Source organism: Crocuta crocuta, unplaced genomic scaffold, assembly GCF_008692635.1.
Source record: "Crocuta crocuta isolate KB4526 unplaced genomic scaffold, BGI_CrCroc_1.0 scaffold27, whole genome shotgun sequence".
NCBI lineage: Eukaryota > Metazoa > Chordata > Mammalia > Carnivora > Hyaenidae > Crocuta > Crocuta crocuta.
Window position 1 is genome coordinate 2,860,490 of NW_027532250.1, and position 25,292 is coordinate 2,885,781.

Below are 25,292 nucleotides of genomic sequence, written 5' to 3' on the forward strand. Positions count from 1 at the left end.
ATAATGTACTGAATTTCTCCAAGTTTTTCTTTTCTCTTAAGCAAACACTAACAATGGCCTTTGGGGATATTTTGAGAATTAATAATAAAGGTTATAAATAATTAGTTACAAGGTCTGGCACAATGACAGCATTTGCTATTTTTAGGAAGAGAATTTCTCTGTTATTCCTCCACCTGGATTGTCTCTCAACTTCTCCCCTATTGACATTGGGGGCTAGATATTTTTGTGTTAGGGGGCTCTCTGTGCATCGTAGAATGTTTAACAGCATCCCTGACTTGGTACATATGCATGTGTGTGCATGTGTGTGTGTGTGTGTGAGACTATCAAGAAGGGTGTGTTCTTAGTTGTGGTTTTTAAGTCCCCTTCAAGAAATGTAATAGGATCTATGCTTTGCAGTCCCTATTTTTATTCTACTTCTTCTTTTATGAAAGGCTAGGTGGCCTCACCTAGTTTCTTAACCTCAGACAGTCTGGACACTGATTGTCTGCCTGTCCTTCACGAAAAGGCAGCAGACTGCAAGTTGGGCTCCCTTCCCATGTGACTCATGCTCTTGATTGTCAGCATTAGCAAGCAGCTGATTTGCTCAGAAAGTCTTCAAGGTGATTTCAAATAAAACTTTATAGATTCAAGACAGCTTCTCACCTATCAATATAACCAGCACCTTTTTTTAAAAGTTTATTTATTTTTGAGAGAGAGAGAGAGAGAGGGATAGAGGGAGAGTGAGCATGAGCAGAAGAGGGGTAGAGAGAGAGAGAGAGAGAGACAGAGAGACAGAGAGAGAATCCCAAGTAGGCTCCAAGTTGTCAGCACAGAACCTGACATGGGGCTCAATCTCACGACCCTGGGATCATAACCTGAGCAGAAACCAAGAGTTGGATGCTTCACCGACTGAGCCACCTCGGCGCCCCACCCTATCATCTTAAAGTCATTTCAAATGAGAAGAAAATTGGACAGATTTCAAATTCTACAACCCAAGACCAGATGGTAGGGACTCTAAAATGCTCCCCAGTTCTAAAATCTTAAGATTTTATGATTCCAGTATCCATATTTTTAATCACAACCTCCCTATCTTTTCCTCTCTCTCATACTAGCTTCCTATATGCCACATCCTGCACCCCAAGAGATTAAAAATACTCCAAACTGACCTCTGAGTTAAAGTAAAAATTATCCAGAAGGCGGGTACTCTTTTCAGTCAAAAGGCAGGGTCTTTTTATTTTGATGATATCACATGTTTTAATTTGTAATTACTTTGTGAAAATATTTTTAATGTTTATATTTGAGAGAGAGAGTGAGCACGAGCAGGGGAGGGGCAAAGAGAGACAGATTCTGAAGGAGGCTTGAGGCTCTGAGCTGTCAGCACAGAACACGACGTGGGGCTTGAACCCATGAACTGTGCGATTATCACCTAAGCCAGAGTCGGACACTCAACTGGCTGAGCCGCCCAGGTGCCCCAGTAATTACTTTTTTAATACACATCTCTACATTTTATATTTCCCTTAAGTTATTTTCTGGACAGGAAGATAGGTTTTTTTCAGCCCTGTATTCTTCCTCAACCGAATCTGCCTTCCTGCCTTGTAGGTTGGAATCATCTGTCTTTCTCTCTCCCTCCCCATCCCTTTCCCCTTCGTGCCTCCTCCGCCCCCCCTTCTCCTGCCCTATCTCTCTCTGTCCATGCAGGACATCATAGGCTTCCTCCTGTTTCCTGCCCTTGTTCCCTACGGCAGGCACTATGGCCGCCGCCAAATGAAACGCAGTGCTGCAGATGCTAGAGCTTATGAGGTTTAGGGCACCAATTTATCTTTCTTTCCTCCTGGTGGTGTCACCACTGCCCTCCAATTCTCCACCCTTCACAATTAGGGACGGAGAGGATGAGCAGCTGCTTTTCCTGCTGCTCTGAATAATTCATGCCAGTTGAGCTTCAGCTTGGTAATATCATTGGCCTTGTTTAATACCAAGGGGAAGGAACGGCCTCTTGAGATTTTCCAAAGCACGGATTTAAAAGAAATAACATTTTTAAGCCTCCAGATTCCTCAGATTTTTTTTCTCCAAAACAACTAAAATACAACAAAAATTAAACCGACAATGGAACTGGAGTTCTGTTCAAAACTCTTCCTTTGGTTGAAATTAATTGGGCACATTACTTACACTTGGTTTGAGAACTATGTCATCCAGTCAATGCTAGGTAGTGAGTACTTGCTATGATACAGGCATTCCACTGGGTCCTGGAGGGGGCGGATGAAGACACATGCATCCCACCCTCAGGGAACTTACATGCCAGAGGAGGCAGCCCACATGATGAACAGAACAACTGAATAAGCATTTACAAGACTCTATGCACATCCTCTGCTCTAACAGTGGGACTCACTACATTTGCTTAATCTACAATTGCTTATGTTTAAGGCCTTTCCCCAGAGAGTGTTAGATGGTGAGAAGTGAGAATAATGCCTGCCGTTATGGAGATCTGGTCAAGCGCAGGATCTAGGCATTAATTAAATGTTCACATGGAAAGAAACACACAACCTGAGGGGGATGCACTGGGTTTCCCAGCATGAGTATTTTCTAGGTCTTCACATAGAGCCGCTTATCCATCCGTTCATTCATTAGGTGCTGTTTGCTCACTTCATTCTCTGAGCTGGGCAGTGAGATTTCAGTGTCAGCTGAGTTAGACACATTCCTTGTTCTCATAGAACCACAGTCTTGTGAAGGAGTGAATAATGAAAGAAGCAAAGACATAAATGCTTACATATTTAAAATTGTGATGAGTTCGGGGTCAAGGTTGCAAATAAAAACTATGGTAGGCCTTCTACATGAATTATCTAACTTAGGGCTCCTAACTGCCCTTTCTATGAGATTAATCTCTTTACGCATGCAGTCAGAGGGATGTTTTAAAGACCCCAGACTGATCAAGTCACATCCACGCACCACCACCCAGGGCTTCGCATTGCTTTTGTATGAAATATAGTCCTTCACCATTTATGAGGCCCAGAACGAGCTGCCCTTGTATTGGAAATGGACTGGTGACATGAGGAAGAGGCTGTTGGCCAATACGTACAAGGCCAACAATGAATGCGAAGACCTATCTTTTTCATGTCAAATTAGCTCCTTGATCTGTACAATTCTGTGCCTGTGAGAAGAACCCATTCAGTTCTAAAAAGCCAGCAAAGCCTAATTCTGGTTCACTGTGACTTCACATATTTTTTCATGTTTGCGTCCTTTGCTCAGATTTTCTCATTTTTTATCTCCGGTTTAACAACATGGCCCTTGAACAGCTGCCAGATGTTGTACTAAAGCTTTGGCCAGATTTCACACTAAGTAGCATCAACTCTGCATATAAAGGAGCCCAGAAATTGGGATTTCTTTTCCTGCCAAGAATCCCGAGAATTATTGATCCCAAAATATTGTAGACACGTTTTCTCTTAGCTTTACTAAGTTTGGCTTCTGAGGCATTTGCTTGGTTAGCGAGTGGTACAGTTTTAGCCTATGAAAATCAAAACAGAACAGCATGCTTGTGGAATGAAAACCAACACACTTTATCTAAATGGGAAAAAAAATTAAGTTGGACATATTTTGGCCACTTACCAATCCTGAGCGTGACCTATGAAGCTCCTCTATGGGAGGAGTGTATGTCTCAACTACACAGGAGATATCTCCCACGATATACATTTCCTTTCCATGTTTTCCTCCTACTATCTAGTCACAGTTTTTCATAAGGATGTTTCACATCATCAGTATTAGAGTGGTTGATTCATATGAAACCTGACAATTAAGTTTGGGACCTAAGACCTCAAGTGAAGCATGAGTTGAATTGGTTATGCCATTGCTTTTGCCAAAATGATTTTGAGTTTTTACAGAGCTTTCAGTGTTCTTTAAATTAACCTGTTGAGCCTATGATTACTTACATACCATATTAGCTAGAAATAGGTTTTTAAAAGACTGGTATACTTTTTAAAATATAATTTTTGATGCTTTAATTCTTTAGTTGTAATCTCATTTAAATAGCAAAGGTGGAAGAAACCCTCTATAATCAATGGATATTGATTATAATCTTACATCTATCTTCAGTGGAAACACCATATCAAAATGTTTCTTTCTCACCAAACCAACTTGAGCATGTATTTTTAAATCTATTCATCAGGTACCGGCTGGGAACCTATTATAAGTTATGCTTTTGTTAATTCTTTTGGTTTTTGAGTAGGAAAAAAACAAACAAAAACCACCCACTTTTTTTTTGAAAGGTGATCATGGTATTTTGGGAGAAAAATTTAAGCAGATAATTAAAATCTGATATGATACTTTTGTTCTGCATTTTTTTTCTATAAAGAAAACTTCCTTATTATGAAAATCCCTGTAAGGAAAAAAAAAAGGGGTGGGGGAAACTTTGTTAAGATGAGATTTTAAAGCCCTTTAACTCCTAACTTGATTTTTCCCTGTTAAAGGAATTGCTTTCTAATATTCATTTTGGAAAATGCAGCACTCATATTGAGGGAAGCAGAATGTTGGTATTAAGAACATAGACCCAGAGCCCCCTGGCTGGCCACAATTCCATTTCTGTCACCCTCCAGTCACCCAGTGACTATTTACTTAGATAGTTCAGGTCTAGTTTTTTCACCTGTAAAATGAGATAATAATAGTAGCTCATATCACAAAGTTACTGTGAGGGATAACTGAACAACTAATTGTGAATTGCTCAGGGCAATGCTTTGCACACCATAAACACCCAGTAAGGTTATCTCTCCTGATTATTGACGTTACAATGACAGATCATTTCCTGCATTTGATATTTTTTAATTTTAGACACTACCTTTGCATTCCTTTTCAAAGTTGACACTGAAACAGTCTGCTAGGCTAGGGAAGAGAATATTGGCCATCAGAGATGAGGAGGTCCACATCTCGGAAGTTAAAGGCCTTCTCAAGTTTGTTTCATGGAACATGAATCCTCTTTCTTCCTCTGGGGACGGGCTGTAAGTCCAGGTGGGCTTGGTCTTTGGGGGGCTGCCTGGGTTCTCTTCAGTGGTGTACAGTAACTAAACTGAACAACGAGTCTGGGAGCAGTTACAAAACCACCAGGGAGAGAACTGGAGAAGGCATTTCTATCCACATATGCAGAGGAGATACTGTGAACCCATCTCTGAAGCTACCAGATAATACTTGCAACACTTCCAAAGTAGAATGAGGTGTGCTTTGCCTAACCTGGGTCACCCTCAGGAACTTCTCATTGATAAGAGTAATTATATTTTTTGTAAATGAGCTGGCCCCCAAACCAGGAGGAATGGAGCTTGCAAGAAGGCTGGCCAGCAGGCTGTACTACGAGACAGGAATGATATCTGAACACTCTGTCTCAATCTCAGTTGTTGGTGCCTCATCTGCACTGAGTGCTAATAAATATGTATTTGAATGAATTAATCATAACATTGCTTTAGGACTTGAATTCATTGATTTAACTGAATGTTATATGTTAAAATGCCTGGTAGAATGGCACTAAAAATGTCCATTTCTCCCTTTCTTTGCAATAAAAATAATAGTACTATACCATTTAAGTCAGATATGCATTTTCTATATTTAATGGGAAGGGATGGGTATTCATTGAATGGCTAAAACTCTCTGCCCTTCCAATTTATAAGCTAGAGAAATGGGTATTTTGGGGTATGAATGGGTAGAAGCATGGTAACCTCACAGTCATCAATAATCTTTGAATTGGGTAAACGGTTAAATATACAAACCAAAGGCCACCTATTGTTCTGTGCAGAAATGTAACCACGGTGTGGCCAGAGAATTTTAAGGGAATCCAAATACATGAGTGATTATTTGAAGTCTCCAGACTGTTATATATTGGCTGTAAAATAAATGTAAAGTAACACATCAGGCTTCTGCTTCTTGCCAAAAAGGAATTAACAGGAACTGGGTTTACTGTTCTCCTTGAAAAACAAAAGCCAAGGGGCACCTGGGTGGCTCAGTCTGTTAAGCGTCCGACTTCGGCTCAGGTCATGATCTCATGGTTCGTGGGTTTGAGCCCTGTGTCGGGCTCTGTGCTGACAGCTAGCTCAGAGCCTGGAGGCTGCTTCTGATTCTGTATCTCCGTCTCTCTTTAACCTTCCCCTGCTCACTCTCTCTCTCTCTCTCAGAAATAAAACATTAAAAAAATAACAATTTTTGAAAAACAAAAGCCAAAACAGACATAATACTTAAACTCATGTGTTTCAAATAGCTGAGTGCAAGTTATGACATAATACTTAAACTCATGTTTTTCAAATAGCTGAATGCAAGTTATGAAGGACAATGATCCCTGAGAAATAAGAAGCCCAGAAGAAAATCTATAAAAGAAAAAAACTGATAAATTTGACTTCATCCAAATTAAAAACTTCTGCTCGTCAAAAGACAATGTTAAGCGAATAAAAATATTGGAAGAAGATATTTGCAAAGCATGTATCTGGTAAAGTATGTGTGTCCAGAATATGTAAAGAAGTCTCGAAACTCAACAGTATGAAAGCAAATAACCCAAAACAGACAAGATTTGGATAGAAGATGTACAGATGGCAAATTAGCACATCAAAAGAAGCTCCACATTAGTAATCATTAGAGAAATGCAAATTGACACGCCAGTGTGATACCAGTATGACCCATTAAAATGTCTTAAATTTATTTATAAAGACTGGGAATACCAAGTGATGGATAATATGTGAAAGAATTAGAAGGCTAATAAGCTAATGGTTGGAAATTAAAAGATTACAATCACTTCAGAAGCACAGTTTGGTAATTTCTTCAAAATACCTAGCTATACACCTATCAAAAGGATATATGCCATATGAATTTTTTATAAAGATCCAGAAAATGCACACTAATCTGTTTCAGTGCATCCTGGCTGCTATATCAGAAATACCATAGACTGGGAAGTTTATAAAGAATAGAAATGTACTTCTCACAGCTCTGGAGGCTGGGTGGGTCATGATCAAGACTTTGTGTCTGGTGAGAGTCTACTTCCTAGTTCATAGACATTTTTTTTTCTCACTATGTCTTCACACAATGGAAGCTCTCTCTGGGATCTCTTTTATGAAGGCACGCTAATTCCATTCATGTGGGCTTCACCCTGATGGTCTAATCAGAGAAAATCTCCCAAAGGCCCCGCCTCTTAATATCATTATATTGGCAGTTAGGTTTCAACATCAGCATTTGGGGTGAATGTAAATGTTCAATGTCTACTGTAACCTATAGCAACAGTGCCAGGAGGACAGAGGGGCGGGAGGGAGTTAACACGTGGTACACAAGAATACATTAAGGATGAGGGATAGGTTCGCTATCTTGATTGTGATGATGTTTTTATGGGTGTAAATGTACACAGAATTCTATAAAATTATACACTTTAAATATGTCTGGTATCGAATGTCAATTGTTTCTCGATAAAGCTCCTAGTAAGCAACAGAACAATATGGGTTTAAAAAAATAAACACGAGGCTGGCAATACACAGGGACCCCTGGGCTGTGAGTTTGCAAACTCTGCCATATGCATATGTATGATTTACTTTCAGGGAAATGTGCAAAGCCATAAATACCTGTACTAACATGCAAGACGCAATGGTTGCTAATCAGTTGGGGGGGGGCGGCTCTTTTGTGGGTTTCTTTCAAACCAAGCAAGTACCATTTCCAACTCTTTTTTGAAACCAAGACTTCTCTTTCCAAATGGTTTGATGGCCTCTGTGTCGCGGTTCTGATTAAAGTCCAGAATCTCTTAATAGCAAATGATGGCATGCAAGGCAGAGCTCATTTTCCTTTTGATGTTCACACATAATTCCTCTTCACAGTGACAGGAATTATGGGTTTAATAGCGCCCTGAATCTCTGCTGACGAAGCCCCTTTCCTAACATGACTTTCCCTTGTAGAAGAGGCTCTCTCAATGACACCGAACTATTGTTCCCCAAAAGACTATGGAAGACATCTTTCTGAGAGATTCCACAATGCTTTAAAGAACTGAAGATTTTCCTCAGAGTGGTTTTCATAAATGTATGAAGTAGAATAAAGAATTTCAAATCAGCATTCAGGAACTTATTTAAAGCAGTAATATGTAACCTATGGATTGAACAAGTTGGATTTGGCAGAATGTGAACAGAAAATAATTGTATTCTTCCTCCCTCTCCTTCTGCTCTTTCAAACTACTTCTCTGCAAAGCTTTTTTTTCCTTCCTTTTCTACCCAGGGTCCAGTCTTGAGCAAGGCACATAGCTTTTCATGATCTTTCATTTAGAAGAACAGTCATTTTGGTAATTAAAAAGATTCATTCATGAGGCACAAAACCACCCGTCTTTCAGCCATTGTAGTGCTTGTTTCTCTCTCCCCTGACCTGTGGATTTGCTTCTTCTGTCTTCCTTGTTGCTGCCGCTTCCTCCTCACCGGCTGCTGCACACAACTGCTACAGGGTTGGGGCGGGGGAGAGCAGTAGGGAACAGAAATCTTTGACCTCAGTGGAACAGTTGTTATCTGACTTTGGACCTTCCCAGCAGAGTGGAGGACCCATTTCTGGCTCCTCTCATGGGGAGCATTCTGGGGTTGCTCAGAGAGGTCCTGCTGCGAATCTCCAACTATGTTCCCTTGAAAAGAAGGAGACTTTCTCTGAGAAAGAATATCTTCTCTCTCACCTACTGGACCTCCAGGTGTCCACCCCTCTGTGGGTGTGACAAGATCTGTGGGTCCCTCTTGGGTGGCTCTCTTTTTTATATTTTCTTTTTTTAAAACATTTATTCATTTTTGAGAGAGAGATAGAGTGCAAGTGGGAGAGGGGCAGAGAGAGAGGGAGACACAGAATCCGAAACAGACTCCAGGCTCTAAGCTGTCGGCACAGAGCCCAACACGGGGCTCAAACCCATGACCCTCAAGATCATGACCTGAGCTGAAGTCGGATGCTTAACTGACTGAGCCCCCCGGGTGCTCCTGGGTGGCTCTCTTTTGAGACAATAGTAGGACAGCTGCCACTGGCTGCGCCCACATCTGGTCCATGAACAGTGCACATCCTTGTTCTATACACAGTTAAGGCACAGTCAGCTTTCTGTGCAGCCCTCCTCTCTTTCCACCATCGAGCACGAGCACCGGGGACTGATTCCCATGCTCCCCAAACTCAAGAAGGACACAGCTCTAGCTCTCAAATGGTTCTTAAAAGAAATCTCCCTTTTGCTTGGCTTAAATAAGAAAGAAACACCTATTTATTTCTCAATTGTGAGATGCAGTTATGGCATACACCACAGAGCTACTTCTTCCCCACAAACAGTCCCTGGATGGGCCCTTTAGTCTATTTAACAGAGTGGTCAGGTGGGCAAGATGTGACTGCTGGCACGACCCCCAAGGTCACAACCCTGCCCCACTTGGGGGCTCTTACTGAGGGTGGCAGAGAATTAGACCCCTCTTGCCCTGTTCTAAGCTTGTAAAGCAGCAGGAGGGCATCAGAAAAAGTCATATTTAACTTTTACATAGAAAAAAAGGCAAAAAAATGAATGTTACAGCTATAAACCTGTCCATGTCTTTATATCTCTTTACTCTGTGCTCTAACCACCCAATGATGAAGGCACTCTTCAGCTTTCGCCTCAAAATTAGTTCCATGAGGGGGTGCCTAAGTGACTCAGTGGGTTAAGCATCCAACTTCAGCTCAGGTCATGATCTTACAGTTAGTGACTTCGAGCCCCATGTAAGGATCTCCACTGACAATGCGGAGTCTGCTTGGGATCTCTCTCCCTCTCTCTCTGCTGCTCCCCCCTCCCCTCTCAAAAATGAATGAATGAAGAAATAAATAGATAGATAAATAAACAAGCATTAAAAATTAGTTCTATGGAAACCTACTTTATGAGACATTTTGAAAATTTTCTCACATTGCCACCCATAAATGAAAATTTATGAAAACATAGCTCTGGATAACTCAAAACTAGTATGTCAATGATCGTCACCTAGTTTTAAATGATCTGTGACACAAAAGTTAACCACTTAAATCATCCAAGATTCTCTGTGCTCAACTGTCCAAATGTTTAAAAGGAAAGTGGGTGCTATGGATTGTTTGGTTTTATTTAAGTTAAACAAATAATTGCCTAACTTTCCTTCCTCAAGATTTAGGGAACTTGGGTTGCATTCAATGTTCACTGCCTATTTAATATGGGATATGTTTAAGGAATATGGGGCTACATTGGGCATTCGCTAAACTGACACTTATTTCTACCACTTTTTGATTAAATCCTGGTTATTATTTTTTAATGACAATATACAGGCTCAATATAAATAAAAATAAAATTAGTATAAATGTGAAAAGGCACGCCTCTCCCATCACACACACACACGTAGACACAGACACGCATGTGCACAAAGACATACACACAGTTAAACACCTAGTGGCACATATATGCATACATGGTGCTTGCTTGCTTTTGAAAAAAGGGGCCACCCTTAAGTATAATTCTGCAATCAGCTTTCTCATCTCTTCTTGTTCCCCCTACCATACCTCCTGGCCTTTCTTTGGCATAGATATGTATGGCCTACTCTCCTTTTTAATGTGGCTGATACAGTTAATATTTATTAGGTGATTTGTTTCATCATTCTATCCTTGCCTGGTGTTTCAGGCCTGTTTAGGTTTTTACACTGTTGCAATAAATGTCAATAATAAGACTAGAATTGTGTGTGTGACATTTTCCTGTTTAGGATTCCCATCCCTCCTGCTTATATTTTGGCACTTTTCAAAAGTATAAAATCTAGACATTAAGACTAGCAATTAATCCAGGAGTGAAGCAAGGGGACTGTAGAGAAGGAAGAGGTTTTTATGATGTTTGTGGCAGTGATCAGACAAGTAAAGTAGATGAGATTTAACCGAAACTCTCTCCCACTGGGGGTAATATGTCTGCCCTTTGCTCAGACTTATCTGTAGATATTGTGTTGTAAGTACCAGATGGTCTATGATGCTTTGGATTTATTTTATGATTTTCAAAGGTTAGAAAGAAGCAGACATTCCAGGCTGCTCCCCTGCTGGACATGAAAGATGTTACAAACTTCCCATGGTCCCAGTGAGAGCCAACTGACCTTCGGTCTCTCTGAACGTCCTAGAGGGATATCGCTATCCTTGGGAGAGGGCCAGTTTGCCTTTCTGTATGTTCATTTGGGGAAATAGACTCATTTTATTAATCCAGGCACAGTACTCAAGCAAGTGAAATGAGCAGAAAGGGACCACCAGATCCATTAAAATCGGAATCTTCTGTGTATGTAGATAAGATGAAATGGATTACATTATCTACATGTATACATTAAATGTTCATTTTTCATATAAACGGTTCTATTTAGCAAGTAATGGTACCTTAGTCCATTAAGTTTTGTGGCTAATACATCCCTCCTCCCTCTGAATCTTGTTTAAAGAAAAACATTTGGTTGGGTAATGTGCAAGATGTACCTTGGGGTGGCAATTTATAGTACTCTCTTATCAGAAATTGCTTCCAAATGCCCCATATCCATATTTGAAATTCTGCAGGCAACGATTTCCCTAAATCTCGCTCATGGAGCTACAGGGCAGATTACTTCAATTGACTACATCGAGGATCAGGTGAAGAGTGCATGGATAAAAGAGAGGAAAGCCAAATAGAAACAATATGACTAACAATTTTGCAGAGATAGATTACATAGAATTGTACATAAAATGTAACCATTAAATTAACATATTTAAAACCAGATTTTATTTATTAATATTATAATCCCTAGAGTATTGACTAGAAATGTCATTTTTAAAAGAAATTTTATACACAAATATTATGTAAGTGTCTTTGGATTTTCTGTTCCTTCCGTCTTTACTCCTGGAAACCCCTTTTATGTGGCTGCATCTGGCTCATTATTTAGCTATTAGTCAATGTCACTTCCTGATGTTAGAAAAGATAGTTTAGGGGGGTGCCTGGGTGGTTCATCTGGTTAAGCATATGGCTCTTGATTTCAGTTCACGGTTTGTGGGATCAAGCCCCACACGGGGCTCTGTGCTGACAGCGTGGAGCCTGCTTGGGATTCTATCTCTCTCTTTCCCTTTCCAGCTTGCATGTTCTCTTTCTCTCTCTCAAAATAAATAAATAAGCATTAAAAAAAAAAGACAAGAAGAGATAGTTTGGTGCCAGTTGGAAAACTGAAAATATGCATTGTGTTTTAGATTCTATTTTTTTGTGGTGAGTATCCTTAGTAGGATATTGTTATGGTGGTTTCTATAATGACATTGTTCTTAATAGAGACACACTGAAGTATTTAAAAGCGGAGGGTTAAGGCACCTGCAATTCTTCATTGGGTCAGAACAATATAGAGAGAGAGATATCACAAATATGGCAACGTGTTAGCAACTGGTTCAGCAAAGTGAAGGAAATACAGAGTTAATTATACTATTTTTGCAACATTTCTATAGATGTGATGTGTTTTCAAAATAAACCATTGAAGAAAAACCAAATTACCTCCTCAGAGAGGCTCAGCCACGTGGCTGAAGTTATCCCTGCCTCACACCATCTATGCCATTATTTACTTCACAGAACATTAATATGACGTCAGTAGTTTGTTTATTTATAACTTTACCTGCTGTACTTTCTGGATAGAATATGTACAGGATCTTTATTTTAATCACTCCCGGGTTCTGAACATCTAGAGTGGTAAAAGAGGTACAAAGAATATTTTTTGAAAGTCATAATCCTTGGCAAATTCATATTGATCACCCAATATTTTTTGAGGTTTTTGTCCTTACAATAGTTGCCACATTTAAAAGCCTAATGTCTATACATACATATATACATAGCACTAAACCAACAGACAGCAGAGCATGGTGCTCTGCATGGAGTAAGTTGTAGAACCCAACTTACTTTTAAACTCACCCACTGTTTTTCAATTATCTGTGGTACTGATACCATTCGTTGGCATCTACCAACAAAAATAAGTCATAATTGACTAAATTTCCTTTAAGATGGGCTCTTTAAGAGCCAACAATTAACATCATTGGCAGAACCATTAGAATACTAATGGTATTCTAGAACCATTAGAATACTAAATATTTCCATATTTTATTAAAAGTTTCTAGAAAATGACATGTGTGCACAAATATTTGGGCTCAAGACATGCATTTGTACAAAACACATCTCTCTTTGTCTCATCCATATTTAGAAAAGTCAAGAGCATGTGGTTTATCTGTGTCTTTTAATGCAAATTTGTGTCCAGTGTCCAACCTCTGTCTTCCTAATTGCAAGCTGACTTTCCAGCATAAATTGTACAATTGAATTCAGTTTGTGTTTATTTTATTATTTAGGGTGTTTCTAGAGTTCTAAATTTGCATGTTTCCTGTAGACAAGGAATATTTATTTTTCATCAAGATAATGGATGCAAAAGACATGGTTAATGTTAGTTATCAAGTTTATATATAACACATGGGGTGCATACTTTTATGCTTTGAGGTGTTTTGATTTTTGTTGGGCAAAACAGGCATCTGGCATATCAAACAATTTTAGTAAATTAAAAGGATCCCTCAACCTAAAAATAATGAGCTTCATGTGTGTAGCTCATTTTTTAGATAATTGCCCTTAATTTATTCAGCTGAAATACCTACAGCTTCCCATGATTAAAGGGCACCATGTTTGACTTGTCATTGAATTAGTTTGATATTGATATAAATGAGCTATAAAGTATCTCCATGATTACTTTCTGAATAATATGAATGTATTTTCTTTTGTTACCTGCTCAATAAAGAATGAAATATACCTGATCTTTGGGTTTTGAAGCAAATTTTCTACAGTTTAAAAATGAGGAAAAGATGGAATTAACCAGCCAGGAATGTACTGCCACAAAGAAATTAAAGCTTCTGCTCGTAATGAAGCTTATTTATTGTGATATAGGAATTAATAATGGTACAAGTTTCCATTTCCATCTGAAACCTGACAGAAATAAATCTCCATAAAGAGAGAGAGTCAGTGAGAGAGAGAAAAGAAAAGAAAAAAGAAAACCAGATAGATACAGTATTCTAATCCCTCTGTTGAACAATGGTCTAAATGATAGTAATCTACTACAAAAGTGTGTATTATAAACCTACAAAAATCAATTTATTGTACAATAATTTAAGAAAACAAATTAAAAAATTAAAAAGAGAAAATATACTTCTGTTAGGTATTTTTTTCAGGTAAAAATAACTTATTATTAAATTTTCTCCATGAGCCATATTAGAATCCATCAGTGATCTTAAGAAGCATGCGGCTCAAGGGTTATGATCTATATGCAACTTTCCCCCTACTGAATGAGAAAAACACATTGAAAGGAGAGTACTGGAAATCTCTAAGTGTTGATGAGTTTTGCCTCTGAAAACACCGAATGATACCCTCCCATTCTCTTTCATTGAAGGATGTTTCTATGTTTCTAGATGAGTCCTTTGTAAAACACATGTTGAATTTCATACCTGATGACACAGATCTGAACCCCCTTTATTCCATGAAGCTTTTCTTCCTTTATTTCTGACCATGTCCTTGTAACTTCTGCATGACCATCAATCTTTTTTAAAAAAATTTTTTAAATGTTTTTTATTTATTTCTGAGAGAGAGAGACAGCACGAACAGGGGAGGGTCAGAGAGAGAGGGAGACACAGAATTTGAAACAGGCCCCAGGCTCTGAGCTAGCTGTCAGCACAGAGCCTGACGCGGGGCTTGAACCCATGAACAGTGAGATCATGACCTGAGCTGAAGTCGGACGCTTAACCGACTGAGCCACCCAGGCACCCTGACCATCAATCTTTTTATTTGTGTGTCTCCTGATTCCTTTAACATACCTTAGTGCAGGGCATCTGAGATAGAGCTGTCCAACAGAAATATAATGTGAGCCCCATGAGTAATTTTATTTATTTATTTTTAATTAATTAAAGTGGGTTCTATATCCAACGTGGGGCTTCAACTCACAACCGTGAGATCAAGAGTCCCATGCTCCACTGACTGAACCAGCCAGGTACCACCCACCCACCATATATAACTTTACATTTTCTAAGAGCCACAATTAAAAAGTGAATTAAAAAATTAATTTAATAATCTATTTAACTTAACCAAACATTTCTCAATATTATCATTTCAACCTGTAAGCCTAAGAATTAATATTGTGCTTTATTTCTTCATACTAAGTCTTTAAAATCCAGTGTATATGTTACCTTTAAAGCACACACAATGGGCTGGATGTTTATATCTCCTCCCCTTCCCCATTCATATATTGAAATCCTAACCCCAAGGTGAGGTATGAAGAGGCGGGGCCTTTAGAAGGTGATTAGGTCATGAGGGTAGAGCACTCAGGAATGGGGTCAGTGTCCTTATAAAAGACAGCCCACCCTCCCCCACCCCCCAGCACGCACGCGCGCGCGCACACACACACACACACACACACACCAGGGCTTCCTCACACTCTCTGGACGTCATAATGAACAATCAGGAGCCTGAAAACCAGAAAAAGGCTTTCACTAGAGCCTAACATACTGGTACCTTGACCTCAGACTTGAACTCCAGAACCGTGGGAAATAATTTCTGCTGTTTAGAAGCCATCTCGTCTTATGGTACTTTGTTCTAGCTGTCCAAAGGGACTGAGGCAGCACATCTCAACTCAAACTCTCCACATTTCAAGACCTCAAAACCCATATGTGGGTAGCACTGTTGTACTGGAAAGCACAGTTCTAAGAGAAATATTAACAGGCACTAGAATTGATAGAATGGACAGCAGAAGCCTAGGGGGTTGTGATTGCCGGCCATCAACCATTTAGAATGGGTCAACCAAAGCACTTAACCTATGGGCTATGGATTTTAAATCTTTTAAACAAACAGGTCAGGGGAGATGGCCTTAAGTGTTTACTTAAACTCAAAGACTAGAATACTATTATCATAATGAAGAAGCTGGCTTCCCTGGGGTTGCTCTGGAAAACCATTACCCATGGTTTAGTCACTAACACCCCTGCTGTGACCCACTGTGGAGCAGCTACATAGGCTTGTCCCGCATGGAGCCACAAGCTTGCAAATCAGATCCTGCAACTGGGTGGGCCTGCCCTAGAGAGTCTTTATTGGGAGGCTCATATTTGAAATTGCTCTCTTTAAATTTTGTTTTTATATATTTTAACAGCATCTTAAGGCATCTGACGTGCTTCCTCCAAATGGATCCACGAAGGTTTCTTTCTGCATTCAGGTTCAGGTGCGCTGGTTGTCGCTGTCTTCGAGTGTCTCAAGGGGCGCATAAAGCACACTGTGGCATCTCCCATGGTCTGCATCTTCAGTGAGACCTCCCCCAAATATCCTCCAAGTCACAAAAAGTCGGTCATCATCATGTAATTACGTTGGATGTAGAAACCTAATTGTACTGATATGGATCTTAACTAGACTGCATGATGCTAGTATTTTATTGGTAAGTGCATGGCAGCCATTATTTCATGAAGTTGTCAGTGAAGAAATGGAAAGTTGGAAAGATCCAATGATTTTCTCCAGACCACCCAACTATTTGCTAGTGAAGCTAGAACTTGAACTGAGATCTTCTAGCAAAAAAGAGGAGGTTCTTCATCACTCTTATTCTGCCTGACTGTCCTTCTTGCTCAAGCAATTCAGTCATGTGGATGGCCAGACTAAAGTTCACTTCTCTCTCAGTGAGTTTCTTTCTTTCTTTTTTAAAAATTTTAAATCCAGTATAGTTAACATAGAGTGTTCTATTAGTTTCAGGTGTATAATAGTGATTCACGATTCTGTACATTATTCAGTGCTCATCAAGATAAGTGCACTCTTTAATTTCTATCACCTATTTCACCTTTACCCCTGTCCAGCTCCCCTCTGGAAACCACTGGTTTTTCTCTATAGTTAAGAGTCTGTGTTTTGGTTGGTCTCTGTTATTCCTTTGTTCATTTGTTTCACTTCTTAATGTCTACACACAAGGGAAAATGTATGGTATTTGTCTTTTTCTGACTTATGTCACTTAGTGTTATACTCTTTAGTTCCATCCATATTGTTGCAAGTGGCAAGATTTCATCCCTTTTATTGCTGAATAACATTCCAGTGATTTCAACACTGGCTGTATATGAGAATCAACTGGGGGCTTTCTAAATACGCCAACATCCTGGCCCCTCTTAGGGCACCTGGACCTATGAAATCAGAGTTTCTAAGGTTCATTTGGTCTGGGGTGAGGGGCTGGGCGCTACTTCAAAGGCTCCCTAGATACTCTAGTATTGCATGTCAAAGCTGAGAACTGTTCATTTAGTCAAAAGTAAACCTAGGGAATGGATATTTCCATTCAGCTCATTAAATGTATAGGTCTGCATGTGAAGAGATGTAATGAAGTGGCTAAACTTACTGTATGAATATGGGTATTTGCCAAATATACTACCTTTTTGTTAAAAAAAATTGAAAGTGTAGAGATTGTGTGTGTTTTCTAAAATTTGTTTTTCTTAAGCATTTGTTTGTACAGACACAACTAACAACGAAACCAACTTCAGTTGTTGGCACTTTTATGCTTAATTCTATTCCAGTCCTTCTACCTCTTTTCCTAAGCAAGTAAGTCCTCAACACTTCCCACGCTTAATTAGAATTTGGCATTTGCCTATGAGCAACTGTAAACCTGACTAATATACATTTTCCCATAAATGTGGTATAGTTTTTCTCTCATATAATGGGAAGCCCATAAATAGGAACCCAAGTTCCCTTTGTCTTTACACATAGCCTCGTGCTTCTGGCCTCAAGGTTTCAGGATGACTTTCCACCCCAGAGTTTTGTCCAAATTCCTGACTAAAAGCCATGTCTCCTTTCATTGACTGGCCAGATCTCTCTTACAGGGCTGCTCTAGTGGAAAAGGATTCTGGGAAATGTAGTTCTTATGAGCAAGGCATAAAGCCCTCAGTCCCTGCAAAAACAACAACTGCAAAAACACTTTTATTGCTAAGGGAAAAAGGGGAAATTGGATATGAGGGAGGCAACACACAGGGTATGCCATCCCTTCATTCTGGTATTGCTGGTTTTTTTAAATCACTGTGTTCTAGCACTCAATATAACTTGTAGTCATATATTCATTTATTTATTTATAAATCTCTGTGTGTTGTCTATATGTTGTCCTTTGTCCCCATAGAATCAATGGTGTTTTTTTCTCACCATTGTCTACACACCAGCTACCATATTGCTTGGTGTCTAGAAGAAACTTAACAAATATTTGTTCACTGAAAGTTGAATGAGTTGCAGGGGTAGAGGCAAGAGCAAGTGCAATCTTTTCCTTATTGAATTTAGATCTATTCTATTTGGTTTATTGATTTTTTTTAAATCAAAATATCTTTAGTGTTTTAATGTTACCAGGGTTTTGAAGAGTTTTTATTGTGTTTGTTTTCAATGTAAGCTTTGGAATAAATTACCAAACCCTGAGTTGTAAGGAAGACCAACAATGCTTTACAAAATAGATTAAGTAAAGATTTATTTTTAGAGGGGCGCCTGGGTGTCTCAGTGGGTTAAGCGTCCAACTTTGGCTCAGGTCATGATCTCACAGTCTGTGGGTTTGAGCCCCACATTAGGCTATATGCTGACAGCTAGCTCAGAGACTGGAGCCTGCTTCAGATTCTATATCTCCTTCTCTCTCTGACCCTCCCCTGCTCGCTTGCTCTCTCTCTCTCTCTCTCTGAAATAAAACATTAAAAAATTTTTAAAAAGATTTGTTTTCAGAGTTCATATATGATTCAGGGCACTACACTAAGACTTCCATAAAATAATACAAAATTTAATGAAATATCTTAAACACATATACTATGTATTATCACAAAAATCAAACTTACATAACCTAAAAATATTAATCAGTCATACAGATGTTAACTTTAAAAATGTTGACTTGGACTCTTCTAGAAACTATTAAATGTTGCATCAAGGTACATTATTTCATTTCACAAAAGTCTAAACACCACAAAATCCTTTTTATACACTCTGGCATTTTTAAGCCAGACCGTCTGAAACCCACAGTGAGGATCGCCCCTTCCCTCTGTGACCTACATTCCCTCAGCTCTAATCTCTCCTGACCTTTTCCCCCAATTGCAGGTCATCAGCTAAGCTTTAAAGGTTGACATGGATGGTGACAATGCAGACTCAGCAAACACATGGGAAAAGGTAGACTTGGAAGAAAAATAAGAAACAGCATTATACTAGTGTTTCTTTGAAAGATGAATTTTGCTTACTTTTCAAGGAGTATGGAAAAATCATGGTACCACATTGTGTCTTTTAGCAACGACTTTGGAACAATCCTGTTCCCTCCCATCAATTATCAAACACAGAGCTCCAGCTGAGAGGCAGCCAGTCCTTGCTTGCACTGCTGTAAAATCCTCATTGTTTCCTTTTTACCCAAAGACCTTAGATAGAGCAAATGTCTTCTCTGAGCATCAGTTGTGTTCTTTAAGATGCAGTATGAAAAGCTTATAGTCCATGTTTGTGGTGGTGGACAAATGAGGTATAGACCAGATGGACATCATTTATGGGAAAATAACACTCATATAATAAGATTGCATCATTCCTGGCCAAACCCCATGAAGGCTTCCCATTGCTTTCAAAATAAAATAAACTCTTCAAGGATATCTCTTCACATTTCTGAACACACCTTGCACTATCATTCCCCAAACCCATTCAATCCAATGCACTCACCCTTTTTCTCCTCAACCCCATCTTTATCACAGTGCTGGACAGCTTTTACTCCCAAATTATCCTAATGGCTGATTCTCACCATTCATACCTCCACCCCAAACCCTTTGTTAAGTGGCTTTCCTATCCTACTCTCTGCCACGACCCTCCCTAGCCAAACACCCTCCTTAATACCCTTCATAGCCCTTGGTGAAATTATTCCATTCGTTACAGGTATGTGTATTCTGTTTCCTCTGCCTAGCATGAAAGATCCATGAGGGCAATGTTATCTACCTGGGACAGCACATGGTAAATATGAAGTGTTGATGAAAAGTTACACTGAATAAATAATGTCTGGTTAAGACAATGTGAGCCTTTTATCCCACGCCTTGTGAAACACTCAACATTTGAAACACAACATTTTCTCTACAATTCTGCATTGTGTAAGAAGTGATGTGGAGTGATTTCCTGCTTCTGAATTCATTTCTCTATGCGTGAGCCACATTCTGCCACAACCCATCACCCCAGATAGGATATTCACTTTCTTAATGTCTTCACATTAAGGTTCCTACAGATCCAACATAGACTTTCTCATGATAGGGGTGGGGCTGGTAGAAAGAAGAGAGGAGAAGCTTTCAGTAAAGCAAATGCTTTACATGGGAACATGCATATCCTTGGAAACTTCTTATCCACTCCACACGGGTTCCCATCCTGCAATCTCACACACCCTCTGACAGTCAGTTCTCTGTTATTCCTTTCTCTTGACCTTTCTGATCTCTCTCCTCCTCCCTTTCAGGGATATTCTTCTTGATCTCTTAAACAAGGCATTTAACATCTCAGCCGTGCTTGAGCTCTGTTTGCCAGATTCTCAATATTTTACCCAACAAACAGTCCATGTGGCTTTAAAAATCTTTATAGCTAAAGCAATATCCTTTTTAAGATATATTGATTAATCTCTGTCACCATACTAATATTGTTTGTATCTTATTTCACTCAGGCATACTTTCTGAAAGAAAGACGAGTTAGGGAAAAAGACTAATGACAAGGAAACCAGCATACCAGGGTACTAATTATATACCTCATGATAATTTTTTATACTGGTTTTAATTGGGTTTTTTTTAGTCTTTTTTTAAAATATTTTATTTATTTCTAGCAGAGAGAGAGAGAGAGACAGCGTGAGCAGGGGAGGGTCAGAGAGAGAGGGAGACACAGACTGAAACGGGCTCCAGGCTCCGAGCTGGCAGTCAGCACAGAGCCCGACGCGGGGCTCCAACCCACGAACCGCGAGATCTTGACCCAAGCGAAAGTTGGATGCTTAACTGACTAAGCCACCCAGGCGCCCGTATACTGATTATAATTGTTAAAACATAATAACAAAGTGATTGCTTTTTTTTGTGTGACAAGCACTGTTTTAGGCACTTTATTATCTTATCTGATCTTCATATTTGCCATATATGGTGGGTACTGCATCATCCCTATTTTACAGACGAAAAAACTGAGGCACACACACGTTAAATAACTTGCCAAGGATCACAAAGCCCTACAACGGTTTCCCCAAGTACCTGCTCTGGCAATAATTTTGGTTTCCCAAGGCAGAGGCATGAGAGGGAATATTCTCTTTAATGAGCTGGAATTATATCTGTGAGCACCGGTGTCTTCTACTCAGAGAAAGGAATAGAAGCAGAAGCCTGGACACAGAATCTGATGGAGAGATTCAAGATACTTTTGTTCTCAATTTATTATTAAAATGAGAAGCCAACGTTTACCACTGCTTCATATATGCCAGACTGTACTAAACATTTTCAAGTCTTAATCATATTTCAGCCTTCCAAGTCTCTGAGCCAAGTATTATGTGAATATTTTAAAAATGATTCTCCAATTGCTTGAAACCCTTAGGTTGCAGATTTGGTCAGTGGCAAGACTGTACTTCTACTTTGATGACACGAATTTTTAACTGCTGTACTCTACTGTCTCCCTCCATGTTTACTTCCGAGTTTACCTGGAACAGGGTTAAGAACATCTGCCACCTTGCTGGGTTATTGCTCCTTCCCAAGCTTATGTCCATACATCATCTTACATCTTCTCTTGTATTACTGGCATAGATTGTACATGTTTACAGTTGATCCTTGACCAACACAGGGGCAGCTGAAAATCCACATATAACTTTGGACTCCCCCAAAACTTCACTATTAATAGCCTGCTGTTGACCAGAAGCCTCCCTGATAACATAAATAGTTGATGAATACATATTTTGTATGTTATAGGTATTATATATGGTATTCTTATAGTAAAGTAAGCTAGAGAAAAGAAAATGTTACTAAGAAAATCACAAGGAAGAGAAGATACATTTACAGTACTATAAAAAATCCACATATAAGTGGATCTGCATGGTTCAAATCTGTGTTGTTCAAGGGTCTACCTTATATTGCTCTCCTATTAAATAAAAGAGAACCGAAAGTAATATAACAGGAAGAAAAGATGTCAATAAAATCATTCTAAGCAAGCAACAGTTCTTCAACTGCATTTCATAATATCATCATAAGAATAAATCCACAGAGGTATAGATGGTAAATTGAGGAGGCTTTAACTTTTACTCAAGCCTTCAAAACATTATGGAGTCTTGGCATATTGATTACAAACTTTTTCTATAAAAGAGATTTTGGAAGTGCCAGGTTGCTTCAGAGGTCTAATATTAAATATAAATTAATCTAAAGTATTGCTATTTCCACAGGGTAATGTTGAGGATCTCTCAGTTTACCTGGGTTCAGGTGTTTAGCAGATATGTTTATCTCCTCAGAGGTTCCTGACATATTCTAACTAGTCATACTTCTGAAATAATTGAGAAAAAGCAGTAGGTAGTCTTTAAGTAGTAAGTAATATTTTCAAGGAAGACATATATCATATGGCTGGTGATTCCTTTATGATATGTCACAATGACTACTTGAAAAATACTTTTATATCTTGGCATGTGATATAACTGAGACTTGAAAATTAAGATGCTGGACCATGCCTTGCTAATCAGAGGCACATAGTAAATGATTGCTTTTGTGTAGTTGCTTGTTTGTACAGGAAATGCTCCTAGAAAATTGAGTTTCCAGCTATACAACGTTTAACAGAGTGTTCCAGATATGTATTGCTATGAATTAAACCATTCTAAATATCAGGACTTTACAATGACCCTTTACTAGTACCCTTCATGGTCTATGAATTGACTGGGCTCAGCTGGCCAGTCCCCACTCTGATTGTTTCATGTACTTGCCATTAGATGATGAATAGGACAGGCATCATCTTGAAAAGCCACCTCTCTCAATTAGGACAGATGTCCCATATGGCCTGCACAGATGTCTGGAATCGCTGGCTACTGACTGGGAGCTCAACTGAGACCTCTGAGAGAAGCTACACCTGCTCTTTCCATGGCGCTTGGGCTTCTCACTGCAATGCATTTCAGTTCCCCAAGATAACATCCCAAGATTGTCTGTTCCAAGGGATTCCAGCAGGTTTGAAAGCTATTAGGTCCTGTTCTCAAAAGTTCCAGAATGCCATCGTGACACAGAATGTGGCAGAATAGTACAGATTAAAAAATGGGAGCCTGGGGGTGCCTGGGTGTCTCTGTCGGTTAAGTGTCTGACTTCAGCTCAGGTCATGATCTCACAGTTGGTGAGTTCAAGTCCCACATCAGGCTCTGTGCTAACAGCTCAAGAGCCTGGAGCCTGCTTCCAATTCTGTGTCTCTCTCTCTGCCCCTCTCCTGTGCATGCTCATGCCCTGTCTCTCAAAAATAAATAAACATTAAAAAGAATTTTTTAAAAAAGGAGCCTCCACCTCTTAAGAGGAGGAATCACAAAGAATGTGTGGCCACCTTTAATGTCTACGCTGATTTCTGCACCAACAATGGCATACCAACTACTCCTTTACCCAAGCCCATGGAAGATGTGGCATTATTGTCCTTGAGCTGAGACCAAGCCCCATAATCCTCAGAAATAATTTTAGAAATTTTAGATTGGTTAAGGAAAATGAGACAAACCCTCTTTAGAATATCATGTTTAAGGTTGAGGCAGTAAAGCTTGTGACTTTTTTTACTTAAAATAATTTGGGATTTTAGAATAGATTTAGATTTATAGAAAAGTTGCACAAATAGAATAGAGTGTTTCCATATAGCCCTCACCCATCCTTATGTCTTATATAGTATATTTGTCACAAAGAACCAATATTGATAAAGTATTATTAACTAAAGTCCACATACATTATTCAGACTTCTTTGGTTTTTAATTAATATCTTTTGTTGTTGTTGTACCAAGGCCCCATCCAAGGATCCCATATGAATGTCCCATGACATTTAGTTGTCATGTCTCTTTGGGGTCCTCTTGGCTGTAACGGTTTCTAAGACTTTCTTTGTTTTTGATGACCTTGGCAATTTCAAGGTATCCTTTTCAGAACTTTCTTAGAATATCCCTCAATTGAGATTCGTCAAATGGTTTTCTCACAATTAGAACAGGGTTGTGGTTTCCTGAAAGGAAGACCAACAGAGGTACCATGGGATTCCTATCACATCATATGAAGAGTGTGCAGTATGAATACCGTTTATCTCTGTCACTGACCTCTGCCACCTGCCTGAAGTACCGTCTGTCAGGTTTCTACACTGCAAAGTTATTCTTTTCTCCTCCCTTCCATAGCATTCTGTTCAGAAGGAAGTTGCTATGTGCGGTCCACACTTAAGGCATGGGTAACTAAGCTTCATCTCTTTCAGGGCAAATAAGTTATTGGAATTTTTCTGCACAGAAGATTTGCCTGTTCTCCCCAATTTGTTTATTTATGCAATAACTTATTTATACCAGTACATATCATAACTATTGATTTATGCTTTAGGTTATGTCCAATACTACTTTGTTTTGTTGCTTAAATATTTCAGCTTTGTCCACTGGAAGCTCTTTCGGTTGGATCCTATGTTCCTTTGACTTACTCCCATCAACGAGTTTTGTTTTGTTTTTGTTTTTGCGAAAACTTCCTTACTTTCTGGTACTACAAGACTCCTCTAGCTCATTGTGCACATTTCCTGCTCAGTCCTGGAATCAGCCATTTGTTTTTAAGAAGACATAGCTCCTTTTATTGAAGAATGTAATTAGAAACCAAAATCTGGACACTAAATGTGCTCATGGCTGGAAGTGCATTGCTGATTCTAACATGTGTATATATACTAATCTGTGTATATAGATATATCTAGAAAATTTTCCAAACAAATTTATCTGTATCTACAGTAAGCTAAAAAAGAGTTCCTGCTAATGATTCCAACTCTAATCTTTACCACAGCCTTTTCTCTTGCTTGTCTGTAACTTTCCACTGCAATGATGTGAAATCTGATCCCCCATCTGCTGTCCGTTTAGTTAACTATTCAATTCTAGTACAGTGGTTTCAGAATTATTAACTGCCATCCCTGTGGGAAACACCTTTATCAACTACAGTGCTTATGCAAAATTTCTTTACCTTTAGTCTTATGCTTGCACATTTCCAGTTATGTAGATCAGCACCTTTTCCTTCCATCCTTTTCAGTGAGTTTATTTCATATATTTGTAATACATTTAGATTCTTTGGTCATGGTCTATATTCTATCCTAGGATCCCTCAATCTCTTAAATGCTTTATTTTCAATTAGCATACATTAAAGTTCAATCCATGCTATAAAGTTCTAAGGGATTTTTA